The sequence below is a fragment of the Amblyomma americanum genome, chromosome 2 (assembly GCF_052857255.1).
Source record: "Amblyomma americanum isolate KBUSLIRL-KWMA chromosome 2, ASM5285725v1, whole genome shotgun sequence".
Lineage (NCBI taxonomy): Eukaryota > Metazoa > Arthropoda > Arachnida > Ixodida > Ixodidae > Amblyomma > Amblyomma americanum.
The window spans coordinates 47,710,456-47,726,324 of record NC_135498.1 but is presented as its reverse complement, the minus strand read 5'-3'; the positions used below and the strand labels follow the sequence as shown (position 1 = coordinate 47,726,324).

Below are 15,869 nucleotides of genomic sequence, written 5' to 3'. Positions count from 1 at the left end.
AGCCGGGATTTGCGAAGACTGCCGGCTGCTGTCAGCTTGTCGTCCCCCACCCTGTCCGCTCCCCACTTTCCAGGCCCCGGCTCCCGGAAGGACGCATGCAGATAGCCCCCCCCCCCCCCTCCCCACCCCTTCAACGAACAGGCGAGGAGGAGAAGGAGACGCGGGAGGACAGCTGAGGCACAAGGAGGGCTCACGCGTGATGGTCGTGACGGAAAAACTCTGGAGGGAGTAGATACGACCAGGCCCGCCGGCATAGGGCCGTTTGGAAAGAAAGCAGGGCGCGAAGCTCTCCTATGGCTACAAGGTACAGTGGCTGGTCTATTTTCAGCGTATCGCAAAACTACAAGTAGCGCGAGGGTTCGTCGAAACAGCTCAGCCGCAACCCGTCGGCAGCCGTGCGGCGCAAAGTCGGCATTCAGGGCAGCAGCTCGAGCAAGCCGCAGCAGCGGCAGCCATTCTAGCAGACGACAGCCGAAAGGGGCGTCTGCGTCGCCATGGCAACCGGGGCAAGTTCGGCAGCGCGCCCTCACGGTCATTTTGGTCGGCTTCGCCTCAATGGTCACTTTTTTTTTTTTGCTCAGGCAGTATTTTGCTTTTTTTCCAACAACAGAGATTATTTAACAGCGGGGGATTCTCTGCTTTTCTGTGTAGGTTTTATGCAACGAACGACGCCTCCTCGCACTCTCCGCCGCGGTCGATGGGAGCGCTCGGTCGCCCGCTGCGACTATTTTCATCGCTCCGCCGACCATGTCGCGGTTGTGTTTGCTTCGACGACATTCTCTCCCGCTTCCCTTACCCTTAAGTATGGAAATTATGATTGGGGCCGCGGGTCGCTTCGTTCTTTCGATGTCGCTTAATTATTATGCGCGACGGCGGGCAGCGAGCCGCGACTGCGGGGCCCTCGCGAGCAAGAACAAAAAAAAACGCCCGAAGGCATATCAGTTATCTCGGGAAAACTCCAGCCTTGGAAATGTGCGGACGTTTGCGCACGCTGGCGTACAACGGACGCAACGCTAGGCTCAACCTACACGCTGGTCATGCCCAATATCACTGAATCGAAATGAAGCTCCCCGAATGGAGCTCAATGGCCACAGAAGAAGCAGGGATACATGGGCACCGCAGTAAGAGCCCTAGCAGAGCGCTAGCGCGAATTCAGGCTCAAATAACATGCCACGAGGAAGACGACTCACCGAAATGGTGGTGCGAGATCCACGAGTCGTCGATAGATCCAAGGGGTCGAGCCGTCGTGGTTGCGTCGTGCCAGTTATCCAAAGAGAGTGCGTCGTAGCAGGTTATCACACACCGTGTTCGCGCACTTCACTGGTGCAATGGAACGCCGAAGCGGTTTTCGCGAAACGCACGGCACGGGCTGTCGACGATCAACGCTCAGCAACGTCGGCGGCCCTCGACGCACCCCCAGAAAAACGCAAGAACCTCTTTCCTTCTTCAGCGCCCGGCTGGCCAACTTTCTGCGACAAAAAACCTGCCTTTCCATTGGTCGCTCGAGTACGTGACGTCACGCACAGCTTGTGGGATCCCAAGATAATTGGTCCCGCCTTCCACAGCAGCTCGGGAACACGGCCTGGGCGGCCCAAATTCAAGCCAATGAAGGCAGCGGTTATGCGCTCGTTCTGGCTCGCTCCCATTGGCTCGGGTAGCGCGTGGCGCCGCGCATGCGTGGTCGGGAGGAGGCTGTCTCTGGTCGAGTCCATTGCGATGCGCCGCAGGGGTGGCGGGGTAGAGCGGCTGCGTCGTCTGCTTGTGTTTGCTTCTAAAGCTGGTGTGGCGTGGCCTTTGGAAAACTGCCTCGCCGAAGCTGTCGCGCTCTCAGGGGCGTCCATTTGCCACGCCATTACTTGTGAGCGCGTTCTTTGTGCGTTCGCTCTTTTCGCCTGCTCGCCTTTACGGCAAGGCGTGTGCGTGAGCACTGAAGTAGCGCCGCTGGCACATAATGAGCGTCCCCGGGTCAGGCCGCTCTTGGCACGAATGCGACGTCGGCGTCCTCGGCGCGGGCTACGTGCGCGCCTGCCCAGATGCCGGCGTCGCCCGAGAGGCCTAGCCCTCTTTACCTCGTCTCTGCAGTAGCTCTGCACGTGCGCGCGCGCACTCTGCGAGTCGAGCGCTGGGTTTATTTTTGCGGTCGTCTGTGCCATATCGGCTTACCGTTTATTTTGAGGCCCCCGCTTGGGGGCCTTGTGGGAGGTCGCGGAGTGAGTTGCACGGGGGCTTTTGAGAACCAGGAAAGAAGCTCGAAATCGCGCAGTAGTTCGCACTGCATTCGTTCAGGAGGCGTTCATTCAGTAGAGCAGCAGTGGAGAGTTGCCAGAGTCATTAAGCTGAACGAACGACTGAGAGCATGGCGAGGAGGGGATAGGTTGTGTATCGACGTGGAAGGCGAGATGCAAGAACGGAACCGGCCTTTCGTGTGTGCAGCTGCCGTGCCGAGGTCTTGCTTCGCTCAGGGCTGAAGGTCTCGTCTTCCACCTGAATGCTCCCTGCTACAGAGTTTTTGAAATTTCCCTAGCACGGAGAAAACAGTTTAACCGGGGTGGCAAGGAGATATGGCATCCTGGAGGCGTCTTTTATTTATTGGCACGCACGTTCTTTTTCTCTCTCTCTCTCTTTTGATACGAATGTCAAGGGGGAACCTTTAATGCAGCTGCTAGTCGCTATACGCAAAAGAAGCCCAGGCCAAGATGCAGCCAAGTAGCAGACCCTACTCATAACGACCTGAAATTAACATTTGTGAACAAGGAAGCCTTTTTCAGACTGTTGACATAGACCGTGCGCTCCCGAAACGTTATCCAGTGGAAGTGGGAAGTCACTCACCTCTGAATTTTATCTGTTGGATTGTATTCGCCGACCATTCGGTACGCCGTCAAAAAACAGATGACTGCAAGCTATAGCTGACGCATGCAGTGCGCTTTTTGTGCCTCCGCATGTTTGTGAAGGTTCCTAGCCACCAGTGTACGTACAACCAGTTACAACCCAAGAACGCTGCGGCGAATGGGCCCCAAAGGACGCCCTCCAACCAATGGCGTCGAGCGATTCACGACGTTGCGATTAATCACCTTACGTGACATCGCAGGTGCCTCCGTGAAATTGAATTAACAGACACGTCAAGACGATCGGTCGATACCATTGGCTGGTTTGGTTTGGTGTTTTCGGGGAAAGGAAACGATGGTGTATCTGTCTCACATCTCTGCGGACACCTGAACCGCGCCGTAAGGGAAGGGATAAAGGAGGGACTGAAAGAAGACAGGAAGAAAGAGGTGTCGTAGTGGAGGGCTCCGGAATAAATTCTACCACTTGGGGATCTTTAACGGGTTCGAACCCAAACGCGGCGGCTGCGTTTTTATGGAGGCAAAACGCTAAGGCGCCCGTGTGCTCTGCGATGTCAGTGCACGTTAAAGATCCTACCACTACCTACTAGGGCTCTGAAGTAGACCCGTTGCTGACCACGTTTGTGTAGTTATTTTTTCCAATTTTGGATAAAACACTGGCGCAATCTTCAATTGAAAGCGCGGTGTTGAAATCTCCAGCGCCCGGCGCGAATGCAGGGAAGGAGAACAGCGGAGAGGGAACATTGTCAGACAGTCAGTCAGTCAATCAACTTTATTTAGCCAAATGGTGGTAGCTTGCTCCCCCGTGGGCCTCAGCCTAAGCCGAGGGCCGCGAAGTTGGGCTACCGGGCCGGGGATGGTGCCGTTGGTCGGTCACAGCCTCCGCCGCCAGGCTGATGAGTTTTTTCCGCGTAGCGGGATCCTCGCTTCGCAGCAAATCGTCTATGATTGGACTCCGCAGCCCCTGGGGAGCTGCCACATTCTATAGTTATGTGTGCCAAGTACCTTTAGCTCCACAGTATTTACATACCCTGTCCTCTACCTTGTGCTCATTGTATACATACCTAACATTTCTGGCGGAAAGTAGGTGTTCGTTTGTATCTTCCTCCAGGCCATTGCTTGCTTTAGTGAGGGCGATTTGTCCGGGGGTGGTAAATTCCTTCTAGTGAGTCCTTCCGTGGTTTCTCGGTATGTGACCGGTGCTTCGCTTAGGTTGCATGCAAGTTGCTCCATCGTTGCCCGGAGGCAAGTTTCTTGGGCAAAGATGTACGCTGCTTCCTTCCCTCTGACGTTTTGATGGGCCCATATTAATGTCCTCTCCCTATCCAGACCTCTCAGGATGCCTCCTTAGAGATGCGGCCTTTGCTGTAGTTCCGTATAGTACTGTTTTGCTGTCGCTGAACATCTCTCCTGCGCTAGTTCCTCTACAGGCTGACGCTGCTGCAACTTCTGCGATTTCGATGTCTTGCGTGTTGATCGGTGCGGTGATGACTGGATTGCCCTCCCCGTCTACAATTGCCGCAACGGCAGCTCCGTCCTTGCCTACTGTATACCATACACGTATAGGCGACGTCTTCTGGCAGCATTTGCTCGAATCTTTTTTCCAGGCTTCTGGCCCTTTGATTTCGTCTTTCCTTATTAAATTATGGGTGCATGTTTTTAGCTATTGGGGGGCTCCTGAGTATAGTTCCCGCCGTCTATAGAGTCCAGGCTGACTTTCTTGTTTTCTCCGACCGGTGCTAGACCTGCCATCCTGGTCCTGCCTGCTTCGGTGCCACTCAGCCTCTCCATCTACATGTGCTGTTCTTACTCCTTCTCTTATTTCTGTCCATCTATTATGGGCTCTTAACTCCTCTAGTCTGAGTTGATGTTTACAGTCTCTGATCGTTAAGTCTAGTTTTTTAATTTCTACCGGCGTGAGTTCCATATATAAGGTGGAATAGCTCATTCTGCTCATTACGAAGGCTTGCATGATCCGAAGAAGGTTCCTCTCCTTTATGCCATGTTCCTTGAGCGAAATTCTTCTCACTATGTCTACGACCCTCTTGGCTCCCGCTTCTAGTTTCTTAAGGGTGTTTGTGTTTTTACCTCTTTCCTGGATGGAAAATCCTATGTATTCTGATGTCACTGACTTTCGGAACCTCCCGTCCACCCACTGTTATGCTAATTGGCAGCCGTGGGGCACATCTCCCTTTCTCGTATATTAGGAGTTGTGACTTGAGTGGTGAGCGCTCTAGTCCTCTTTTATTGGCGTATTCGACAATTATGTCTGCCGCCTCGTGTAATTTTGACCTTGCCATGAAGGTGGCAAATTCACTAACCCATAGATTGATTTCATCTGCATAGATGCTGTAGTTACAGCTCTCTATTTCGTCTAGCAATTTTGGGAGACTCCTCATTGCTATGTTAAACAAGAAGGGACACAGTACTGCCCCTTGCGAGGTGCCTGCTCCTTCCATCTTGATTGGTTCTGATCTGATGTCTTGGAATTTGAGAGTTACTTCCCTGTCTTGCAAGAAGTTTTTGAGGTATCTGTGGGAATTCTTGCCCAGGCCTGCCTCCCGGATACCCTCCATAACGGCTTTATGTTCCACATTGTCGAACGCCATTTTTAGGTCTAGTGTTATAGTGACCCTCGCGTTCCTTTTGTAACCTTTCATGATATCGTTTTCCAGTTTTAGCATGACATCATGTGTGTTGAGACCTGGACGAAAACCCACCATCCCGTCTGACCATTTTCCATGTCTGCCCATGTGACGTCACGTTGAGGAGACGGGGATAGTTCTAGCCACCCGAGCGAGCTTAATTTCATCAAGCGTTGCTTCTCGTGTTGCGTGCGTTGCGGGCGTACAAAACGTGTCAGCTGAGTTTTGTGCACCAAGTTCAGCACGAGGTACTGCTCTGCATTCGGGTGCACGAGCAACTACACGGCCGCGACTGTGTCGTCTTCCCCTGTTTCCCGAAAGATATGAAGTTCGCAGCGCAGAAGGTCGCTGATGTGAAGAGGGAGAATTTCAAGCCGGCCAAAGCAAGCGTACTCTATCCCAAAACACTTTCGTCAGAGCGGCTGCATGCAGAGCTTGTACCTAATGCGAGATCTATAGGGCTTTCTGTCAATAAGGCACGGCTGAACCATGACACGGTTCCTTCGATTTTCTAGAGAATCGTGTCATTACTACCAAGAAGCTCCTCAGCTTAAAGAGGAAACATGAGGTGAAGGTTCGTACTTCCAATTGACAACTTGCAGAACTGCAGGAAAGCTGGCTTACAGGAAAGCTTCCCTGGTTCCCAGACTACATTTTCAGTTTTTCGATTCCATGTCTACTGACTGAAGGAGTTGTCACTATCGTGTACTTATATAGGGTACACAATAGTTAGCGAGGGGAGACGAGTCAGTCGGCCTCCACTGCATCCTTCTTCGAAAAGGTGAGGGGGCTGCCGGAACCTGAAGCCCCGACGGTCACCACCAGCTTTTGAGATTTATTGCAAACGGAAGTTGTCAAGATGTTACAATGATGCCTTCCCTTGACGACTGCCTGTCTCGGCCGCTCTCCTCGAGTTCGCACCCCTGTTCTCTTGCCTCATTTCAACAACCACCCTCTCATGCAGATAAAGGGACATACCCCCTCTCCCTTTTCGAACAATAATGCGAGATTTCCGTCTACGAACGAGAGTTCTCGGTCGGAAAATTGCAGAGGGCGCTCATTTTTCGTTGTCAATTTCAATTTCATGCGGCCGTTTGTGTGCGGAGCTTTACGTGAAGTGTTGGCAGCGATCAGCCCATAGTAACAAAGAATGTACTTGCGCAAAGAACACAGGACACAACAAAGTAACACATACGACAAGAACAGAGCGCAACTTCCAACTAGTTTATTAAGAGCAGGCAACTTGAATATATACCAGTGTTGGCCAACAGAAAGATTACGCAACCAAAAGAAAGATAAGCCACGTGCGCAGTTAATACCAGCATGCCGCCGCCAAGGGTACAACCAGACAACAGAAAGATTACACAACCAAAAGAAAGATAAGCCACGTGCGCAGTTCATACCAGCATGCCGCCGCCAAGGGTACAACCAGATACCAGATATCATTCTGGTTGTACCCTTGGCGGCGGCATGCTGGTATGAACTGCGCACGTGGCTTATCTTTCTTTTGGTTGTGTAATCTTTCTGTTGTCTGGTTGTACCCTTGGCGGCGGCATGCTGGTATAAACTGCGCACGTGGCTTATCTTTCTTTTGGTTGTGTAATCTTTCTGTTGGCCAACACTGGTATATATTCAAGTTGCCTGCTCTTAATAAACTAGTTGGAAGTTGCGCTCTGTTGTTGTCGTATGTGTTACTTTGTTGTGTCCTGTGTTTTTTGCGCAAGTACATTCTTTGTTAGAAATGAACCAACTCGCCCCGACAAGAGTGTTAATTCAGCCCATAGTGACCACGCGATGGGATGGAGAGACAGATTCAGCTCGTGGACGCATTTGCGTGTCCCCTTTTTTCACGACCGCGGCGGCTGCGTTTTTATGGAGGCAAAACGCTAAGGCGCCCGTGTGCTGTGCGATGTCAGTGCACGTTAAAGATCCCCAGGTGGTCGAAATTATTCCGGAGCCCTCCACTACGGCACCTCTTCCTTCCTTTCTTCTTTCACTCTTTCCTTTATCCCTTCCCTTACGGCGCTGTTCGGGTGCCCAACGATATATGAGACAGATACTGCGCCATTTCCTTTCCCCAAAAACCAATTATTATTATTTTTTTTTTCACGAAAGGGAACACACTATACAGGTCCATATACAGGCCAGTATCCATATACAGGCCAGTATAGTGTCGGTAGTTAGGAACACAGCTCAGGGCGATTAATACTTCCTGGAGTCTGTTGAACGTGCCATGACTGAAGCAGCAGCCGTGTGCGCGGATTGGCTTGGTCTCGAGCACAAAAATTCCGTCAGTCTCTCCTGTGTTCACACGCCGCGCAGTGCTCGGCCTCAGCGCTTCGCTCACTTCGGCATAAGCTTTGTGCTCCCCAGCAGGGTATTTTGTATACAACGCCTTGGGCCTTTTCTTTAGGATGACAGTCTTTCGGGCGGGGTTAAGAGCCGTCCGATGGTGGTTTGAGTCTGTCTGTTGCTGCCAGGAAGAAAGAAAAGGAAAGCGCACAGGCCTGCTCACTGGCTCTAGCCGAGCCACAGTCGCTACCACGTGCAGATAGTAGGAGCTGAAAGATGGGACAGAAAGACAGGATAGTAAAGACGCGCTAAAGACAAGGCCGATCCCGGAGGCAGTGCAATACCGGGCCAACCGGTGGCGGGAGTGACGCATCCTTCAAACTCTCCGCCACATTTCCAAAAATAAGTCCGTAACAGATACTCTACGGGTCCGGACAATCGCTCCGTGGTTTGAGTATAGCTCGCACCCCTTCCTTTCCGAGAACACGAGACGAAGTGCAGCTTGCGCCTTTTACGCATAGGATTCATACGCGCATTTCCCGCTGCTTGGGCAAGGCATAGAATTGTATTGGTTGCGTCTTTTTTTTTTGTTTGTTTCAAGGGATGCGTCAAATGAATGAGCTGGGATATTCTTTTTTTTTTGAAGGTCAGCGAAAAGATAGTTGTCATAATCACTATCACAACACCGCCCGCGCAAAGCTGCGTTCTGCACTCAACGCAGCGCCCTAACCGTATAGGGCCGTAGCGCCGTAACTGCACTCAACGTAGCGCCGTAGCGCCGTAACTACAGGCAGCTTCTCTGGTCATAGCCTCCTCTATTTTCTATGCCCCGGTTCTCAGAGTGTCGTGACGACCTCTTGACCAATCATAGGAGCCGGCGGGATCACCGGTGCATGATCACCGGCAGCTGGATACAGCGTCTCATCCAAGGACCTGCTCTGCATCATCTTCCACCTTTCCCCCAGACGCATTTCTTTTGTGAACAGTCTACGGAGTGACACTGGACGCTCGGCCACGACGGCGGCAGGGAGATCTCTGGTCGAGTCGAGTAGAGTACTTCCGTGGCGCCCATGCAGTGTTTTTGTAATACGCCGTGGAACAAGTCATCGTGTCTGAAGACTATGTGTGTGCCGCTGCGGACGCTTCAAGCATGGCCATTCCTGAGCAGCATTCTTCCGGACAAGGCCCCTGCTCCAGTGGCTGATGGACTGGCTGCTGCTGAGTCATGACCAGCCTCTCCAGAAGCGCCGCGCCGCGTCGTGCGCCTCTGAATCGAGGGGCGAGGGTCGAAGCATAAGGGGAAGTGCCAGCGCTCACGCTCCAGGAGGCCTGGCAGCGGTTCAGATGCGGCTTCGCCGTCTATACTCACAGGCAGGTATGGAACTGTAAGCAGAATTATGCGCCGTCATCACGCATGGCGGCCTCCGAAGAGTTACTATATGTATTCGCATCGCTAAATTTGCAGGGCCTCAAGTCTCGCCAGAAGCTGATTGTTGGGATTCAGGTAGCGTGGTCGGGCCGGAGAAGAGAGACGCGGTTAAGAAGGGAAAAACAAGGAAAACTTTATACAGACTATTTGCATGATCGACAAGCAAGAGCAACTGAGAATGCCTTTCAGTATAAGGAAGCTTCTTAAGGCCGATTCACACGGCGGTCCGTTGGCCCGCGGCCCGCGCATCACGTCTTCATGCGCCACTAAAAACTGGCCTGCGATCCGATGCCGTCAAGCGGATGCCATGGACCAAAAAAGCACACGAGGCGCTGGGTGTACCACTGTTGCCAGATTATTTTAAAGCGTTTGGCTTTTGGCAACGCAGGCCAAACTGGTTTTTCCTCCCACTCATGACTGCGATTGAATGGTGCAGGTGGTGCCCTTTGTCCAATTCCTCAAATGCCTGGGCCGTCTTGCTAGTTCAGTCGATCGATTTTTCATGGTAACGAACGCAATGCAGCATGTCAAAACAGCTCGCCAGCTCAAACCCACCCAGCGAAATGCGGCAGTCGAAACATTAGCAAGAGCGGTGGTTGCCAGACCTAACCTTCGCGGGCCGCGGCTAATTCCCGCGAAGGGAGAGGCACTTTAACTTCCTTGGTGTCCTGTCCGCGGGACCACAGCATGCCTCTCAATTTGGTGACGCACGAACACGTGATGCGCGGGCCGCGGGGAAAAGCTATTCCTAGAACTCTGTCACGTCGACGTCATTGCAGCTGCAATGTCAGCGCCCCGTGAGCAAGGAATGTCAAGCCGTTTCCCAGCAGGTGGATGAACGACCTTGCACCCCGCCTGTTGTCCGAAACGCGGGAACTCTGTCGAGGTCGCAGTCGTCTGTCAATTATCGTTTCCAGCGTAACCGTTGCAAACATCTCTCGGTCCGGTGATCCGGGGCCCGACTCGGCCACCTGGCGCTGCCATTGTCGCCGCTGCTTCCGCGAACGCCAGTCCATGTAGCAGCGTTTCTTCAGAAGATTCATTCGCCTTCACATTGGTTTGGTTTCCCGGGCCTCCGGGATCGGTCCGGAATATAATAGCGCGTGTCTTTTCTTTCAATCTTTGCACTCCTATCTTCCAACTCTCCTACTTTCAGCACGTGACAGCGATTGTGGCTCAGCTTGAGCCAGTGGGCAGACCCGGGCACTTTCCTTTTCATTCTTCCTGACAACAACAGCGAGACAGGAGTTTTCTAGAAATTCTGGTCAAGGGAGTCCGCGCCTTAATCGATTTGGGCTTGAAGGCACGCCGGGCATAACACGATGCGCCTGCGCCGACTTTTGCGCAGTATCAGGCGTCTGGTTGCAGTGGCTGTCCAGGAGACAGAGACTGAGAGAGAGGAGTAGACCGAGAGGGCACTACAGCCCTTCCTGGCGGATTTTAACGACCTTGTGACGCACACTGGGTGCGTTCCAAAACTCCCAAGTAGACGGCTACTTAGACGTCCAGCCGGACAGCCGCCATCTTGGGACGCGTTCCATTTCTCACGAAGCATTCTAATAAGACTGCTTCGCCGAAGTCCACATCGATGCTGGCTAACTTGCTGTCTAAAGATGGCGGAGCTGATGTACGCGGATGAGCGAGTCGTGCTCTTGCGGGCGTCGGAAAGGAAAAATGTGTCATTCCATTATGTTATTTGGTACGAAAACTAGTGGCTAATTAATCTTCGTGGACGTGCGATTCCTAGCAGTGAATCACGCAGGAGAAAATCGTGCAGTTGAGAGCTTTGCTACAGCAGCGGACGCTGTAGGTCTGTTTACGTGTCAGATGCCGGATCTTAATTAGCCCCTTTATTTTAGAGAGTAATACTCGTCGCTGTCGTTGGGTTCCTCGACGGGCGTTGAGACGGCTGGTGTGATAGTTAACAAATGTGTTCTTCTGTTGCTGTATTAGTTGCATCAACTCTTTCGCGTACATTCTTTTTTATCTCTACACTCTCAGAACAAACACGCCGGCATGTTGCGAATTGATTTTAGTCTTTGCAGGATTAAAGATCGCTGCTGACTTTAGGTTTCTCGCCGTCTCCGAGTGCCACGTACGGCAGACAGCAGGTTTAATGGCACGCATGTGTTTTCCTGTTGCAGTGTGTATTAGCCGCATCGTATTTCCCGCATCTTGATTACAGTCTTTCGTATTTTTTTTTTTTTTTTGAAGCGATGTTTTTTGCCTCAGGGCATAAAAACTATGAAGTGAGAGATGAGTAAAATGATCAAATAAATGAAAAAAGGTGGGCTGATTTGATGTATTCTTTCTTAAGTTTACAGGACCGTCTGTATGAGCACGTTCGAGGAGCATGTACAGTTTAGCATCAATAAAAAAATAATAATCGCATATCTCTCTAGCGTCGTCCTCGGAGAGCTGCCCCGTCTGCTACAAGTAGACTGACCGATAGGCACATCCACCAGTCCGGTTTACGCGCAGCTATTGCAGAAAAAAATGCGCAAACTTGTTGAAAACACGTTATTAATGATCGTTATTGCTCAGTCTGAGAAAAATTGTAGTACAACTGTTCATAAGCTTTAGTTACATTATTATGCCGCGAGGCGGCGTGAGCAGTAGACAAGTTCAAATACTTGGACATGTAGACGGCTTCCTAGACGTCACACTAGACGTCTTGTTAGACGTCTAGAGTATTGGAACGCAGCAACTGTTGGCTATAGTCGGCGGGATTACTGTTCCTGCGATACACCCTCCCTTGTTCTGGCCTGACTTATACGATACCGACGCCGACGTCTGGCTTGATATGTTGCGATTTTATATTTGACTAATAGATGTTTAGGCGTGTCTTCAATAATGCAGCGCATCAGTCTGTTTGAAGGTGTGGCTAGTTTACTGGACTGTGACGCGCGTCGTGCTAATGGGTGACTTCAATTAAGTTCGTGACCCGATTGACTGCGCCGGTCCTGATGCGAGCAGGGACAAAAGGTCACGTTTTGTCACGGGTCACAGAAGATGCATCGCTTATAGATGGAGGAGCTTCATGGCGTGCTTCTCGGTCATTCACGCGCATTTAAGGGCTCTCACGATCGGATTTATGCATATTGTGAACTTAGTTTTTTACTTGTATTTGAAACTATACTGGTGGTTTCGTTTTCTGATCATTATATATTGTTGGGGACGAGGGGTCCTTGAGTGAGCTGACTCTTTCAGCGCCGCAGGTCCCTTCTTCGAATGACGTTGTCGGACTTGGTTATGAAGGAAACTGTACAGGGGATTTATTTTACATTATTTACAAGATTTTGGAACCCATTGGAGGGTGATGGGGGAAGGTCGGAGGATCTGAGAAGATCTGAGGATGATCGAGGATTCCTCTCCTCACGGCACTCGTCGTCCGGTTTAAAAAGGGTCCGGTCCCCAGGATTCCCCAGGTCCGAGAATGTCTTCGCCAGGTTGGGCGTGGCCTAACTTGCGCTGTCGTTCACACACACCACTTCACATAGGGACACGGCCCCGTCACATGCCTCGCCGGAGTGAGGGTGCCGCTGGACAATCGCCCCCCACCAGAGAGAGCGTTTTCTTCGCGTCCGAACGACAGTTCTCACGCTCCAGCCGGACACGTCTTCCGGGAAGTCCGAATGGGCGAGGCGCCGGCGCGCAGGCATAGTTGAAGGGTGAGTCACCCCTGCTCGGTGCTGGCGGTCGCTAACTGCCTCCGGGCCGCACGATCTTCCGCGAACAGGATTTACAAACGGCAGTGGAATCCTTCGTCTCGAATCCAATAAACCTCGAGGACCGAGCGTGGGAAACAAGATGCCTATCGCCGTGCAGGGACCCCGGCTGCAGGTGTCCTGGCCGAATACGCAGCTGAATCAGACCACCGGCTGTCGCCAGAAACCTTACAATATATATATTGTGGTTGCTCGGCTCGAAGGCGAGGTCCGTTCACAACTTAGACCACAGTGGGCGCTTTGGAAGCTTAACTCATCCTAAAGTCCGTACTTGTGAATTACTACACGACGTTGTTTAGTGGTACTCCTTATACACAAAATTGGATGATTATCACGCGTTTCACGTCTTTGGTGACGCCTTTATCAGAAGAGGATTGTCCCGCTATTGGCGGCTCTATCACGCATCAGGAGCTATAGAACTAGCAATCGATCAGTTACCTCTCTCAAAAACGGTTGGTCTTGACGCGATTTGGAGTGAATTTTACAAAGCATTTAAATCCATCCCAACTTTTATCCTGCTGCAGGTCTTCACGGTGGGTTTTGATGTTGAGTCCCTTCCACGGTATTTTACAAGAAGTCACATATTCTTAATTCCGAAAAGTACTGATGAAAAACTGCGCTAGTGGATCGAAGGCTATATATACCCATCGCATTGGCAAACGTGGATTACAAAATGTTTGCTAAAGTTTTATCAAATCGCCGACAATTCACAATGTCGGTTCGCATTGGTCCTCACCAGACGTGCGGTTTGAGAGGCCGCTCAATTCAGAGTAATGTACATATTGCGCGTACAATTCTCAAAACCTGCTCCTGCTCTCAGGATCAGGTTGCTCTGCTTCAGATCGATCTTGCATGCGAAGACGTTTGACCGTGTTCACCATTCATCCCTGCTTTTTCTTCTAGAGCGAGCAAATGCTGGGTCTATATCTGCTGTACTTAAAGGGGTGCAACTATATGATACAGCAATTGTTCGAATCGTTTAATTGTAAATGGTCACTTGTCGAACACAGTGCCAATCCGCTCTTCAGTGAAGCAAGGATGCCCGATGCTCCCGCTGCTTTTTGCCCGTTTATCTATAGAGCCGCTTTGTTTTAGTGTTCTGCATAACAGTATAATATCCATGACTTCTCTGTTTTGAGTAATGAAGTCAAAGTGCTTGCATATGCTGATGATATTGTTTTTTTTCTGCATTGACGACAGCACAGCATTGACAAAGCCGTATAGACTAGAGATAAATTGTCATCGTCTCTGGCGCTCAGATGAATCGCTCCGAAAGTTCGGGCCTGTGGTTCGGTTCATGAGGCTCAACACCGCTCCGTTATGCCAGAATAGAATGGTCGAGTGTACCACCCAAAAACCTTAGCGTTCTACTGCACATTACTCGAAGGAGCGGGTTCCGGCCGTTGAGCGTTATGCTCAGAGTTCTGGCCCACATCGGATTTTGATCTTTGGTGGTGAGAGATCTAATCTGGCGTTTTCATCGAATATTTGTTACTTTTATTCAGGCGCCCAATTTCGAGCCGATGCAGCACGATTAATCTTTGTAGGCCTGTCTGCGCAGGAGAATTGGGCTTAGTTCACGTGTATGTGGGACAGTTAGTTGCCCGTTCCTTCTTTTTCGTGATTACTCCCATCCGATTACAGCATTCCTGCAGTTTAATTTCATGACCCAGTTTCTAACCTTGGTGGTTTCTTCAAATATTACTGAGAGCCCTTCTTTATGCAGGAAGTTTGTGCACCTGCATGTGGGGTTTTTGACAGTTGTATTTTCTAACGAGTACTTATATTCTATTTCGAGTAATAGTCTGTACAGGGATTTGATAACTATGCTCTTTCCGCCACAATTGTATTGTTCGATGTGTTAATGGAAGTGTGCAAAATGCGGGACACTCATTGCACCCAAACGCTTTCTATAAATTACACACACAAGCTCTGTATACCTGTTAACATGTGGTTATACATACGAAAAAGAGTTTTGCCTCTTCTGTTAACTGTCGTCTGTGCAATGCACCTCAAACCATTGAAAACTATTTTATTAACTGCCAGAATGCGATTTTGTTTTGGGATGGGCTTCAAACGACGCTAAAGAAATAGTTTTAAATTCTTACAGTGTACGCTACCCAGTGTTGTAGGCGTTACCGAAAAAAAAACTAAATACGTTACTCGTTACGCTAAGGAAAAAGGAACGCGTTACCGCCCTACGTTACCTGTACAAAAAAGTAACGCGTTACCGTTACCGGAAAAAAGTACCGCACGTTACTTTGCCGTTACTTCATGGCCATAAATTTTAATTAGTGCGTCTTCGCCTTAAGAGCTCACGATAACAATTTTATAAACTCGTATTTCACATAAAACTTCTAGCCCAAACAACCATTTTACGCGATACCCTGATTTAACGAGAATACTTTGCACAAATGTACAGGAGCTTAGCAATGTTATAGTGCCCTAAAGTTGCCTGTAGAGTTACAAGTGTTAGATTCTAGCTCATTTGCACATGGTGAAGTCATCTTCCGAATGTGGCATTAAACACAAAATGACACTCCATCATCAATTCTAACTTCACAAAGAAAACATCGCTGAACTCTCAACAAATTTAGAGTAATTCTGAAAAATGTGACAGACGTGCTTACGATGTAGTGGTCGCTACCTAAGCTCTCTCCGAGATTTGTCCACGTAGCGTTATGGATGTGTCCGCAAACATTCGTCGCACCCTGGGAACAGCCAAAATCACGGACTGGAATAAATACCGTGCACAGCCCGTTCCGAAAGACCCCATTCAATCAATCAGTGAAAGGAGTGAACAGATTCGGAAAGCACACAAGGAGGCCACCACCGAAGTACAATGCACACCCGATAATCCGGCGGTCGATCGTCACCTTCTGAAGTTGTGGCAGACCCGACGGACTCTGGTTCGCAGGTGGAAACGCGCCAA

The 15,869-nt window shown here is 50.5% G+C and overlaps 1 protein-coding gene across 28 annotated transcripts in view; it reads right to left on the bottom strand.

The window, feature by feature from the left end:
* The window catches only part of LOC144121173 (uncharacterized), a 229,387-nt gene extending 227,726 nt beyond the window's left edge, over positions 1-1,661 (bottom strand). For 17 of the 28 annotated variants that reach the window (XM_077654197.1, XM_077654204.1, XM_077654219.1 and 14 more), the window contains exon 1: positions 1,191-1,426. The gene's annotated coding sequence lies outside the window, so the exon portion shown is untranslated. Of the gene's footprint in view, positions 1-1,190 lie in introns of all 28 variants that reach the window. The other 11 variants (XM_077654212.1, XM_077654214.1, XM_077654232.1 and 8 more) reach the window with 8 other exon arrangements.
* Positions 1,662-15,869: the final 14,208 nt, after the last annotated feature.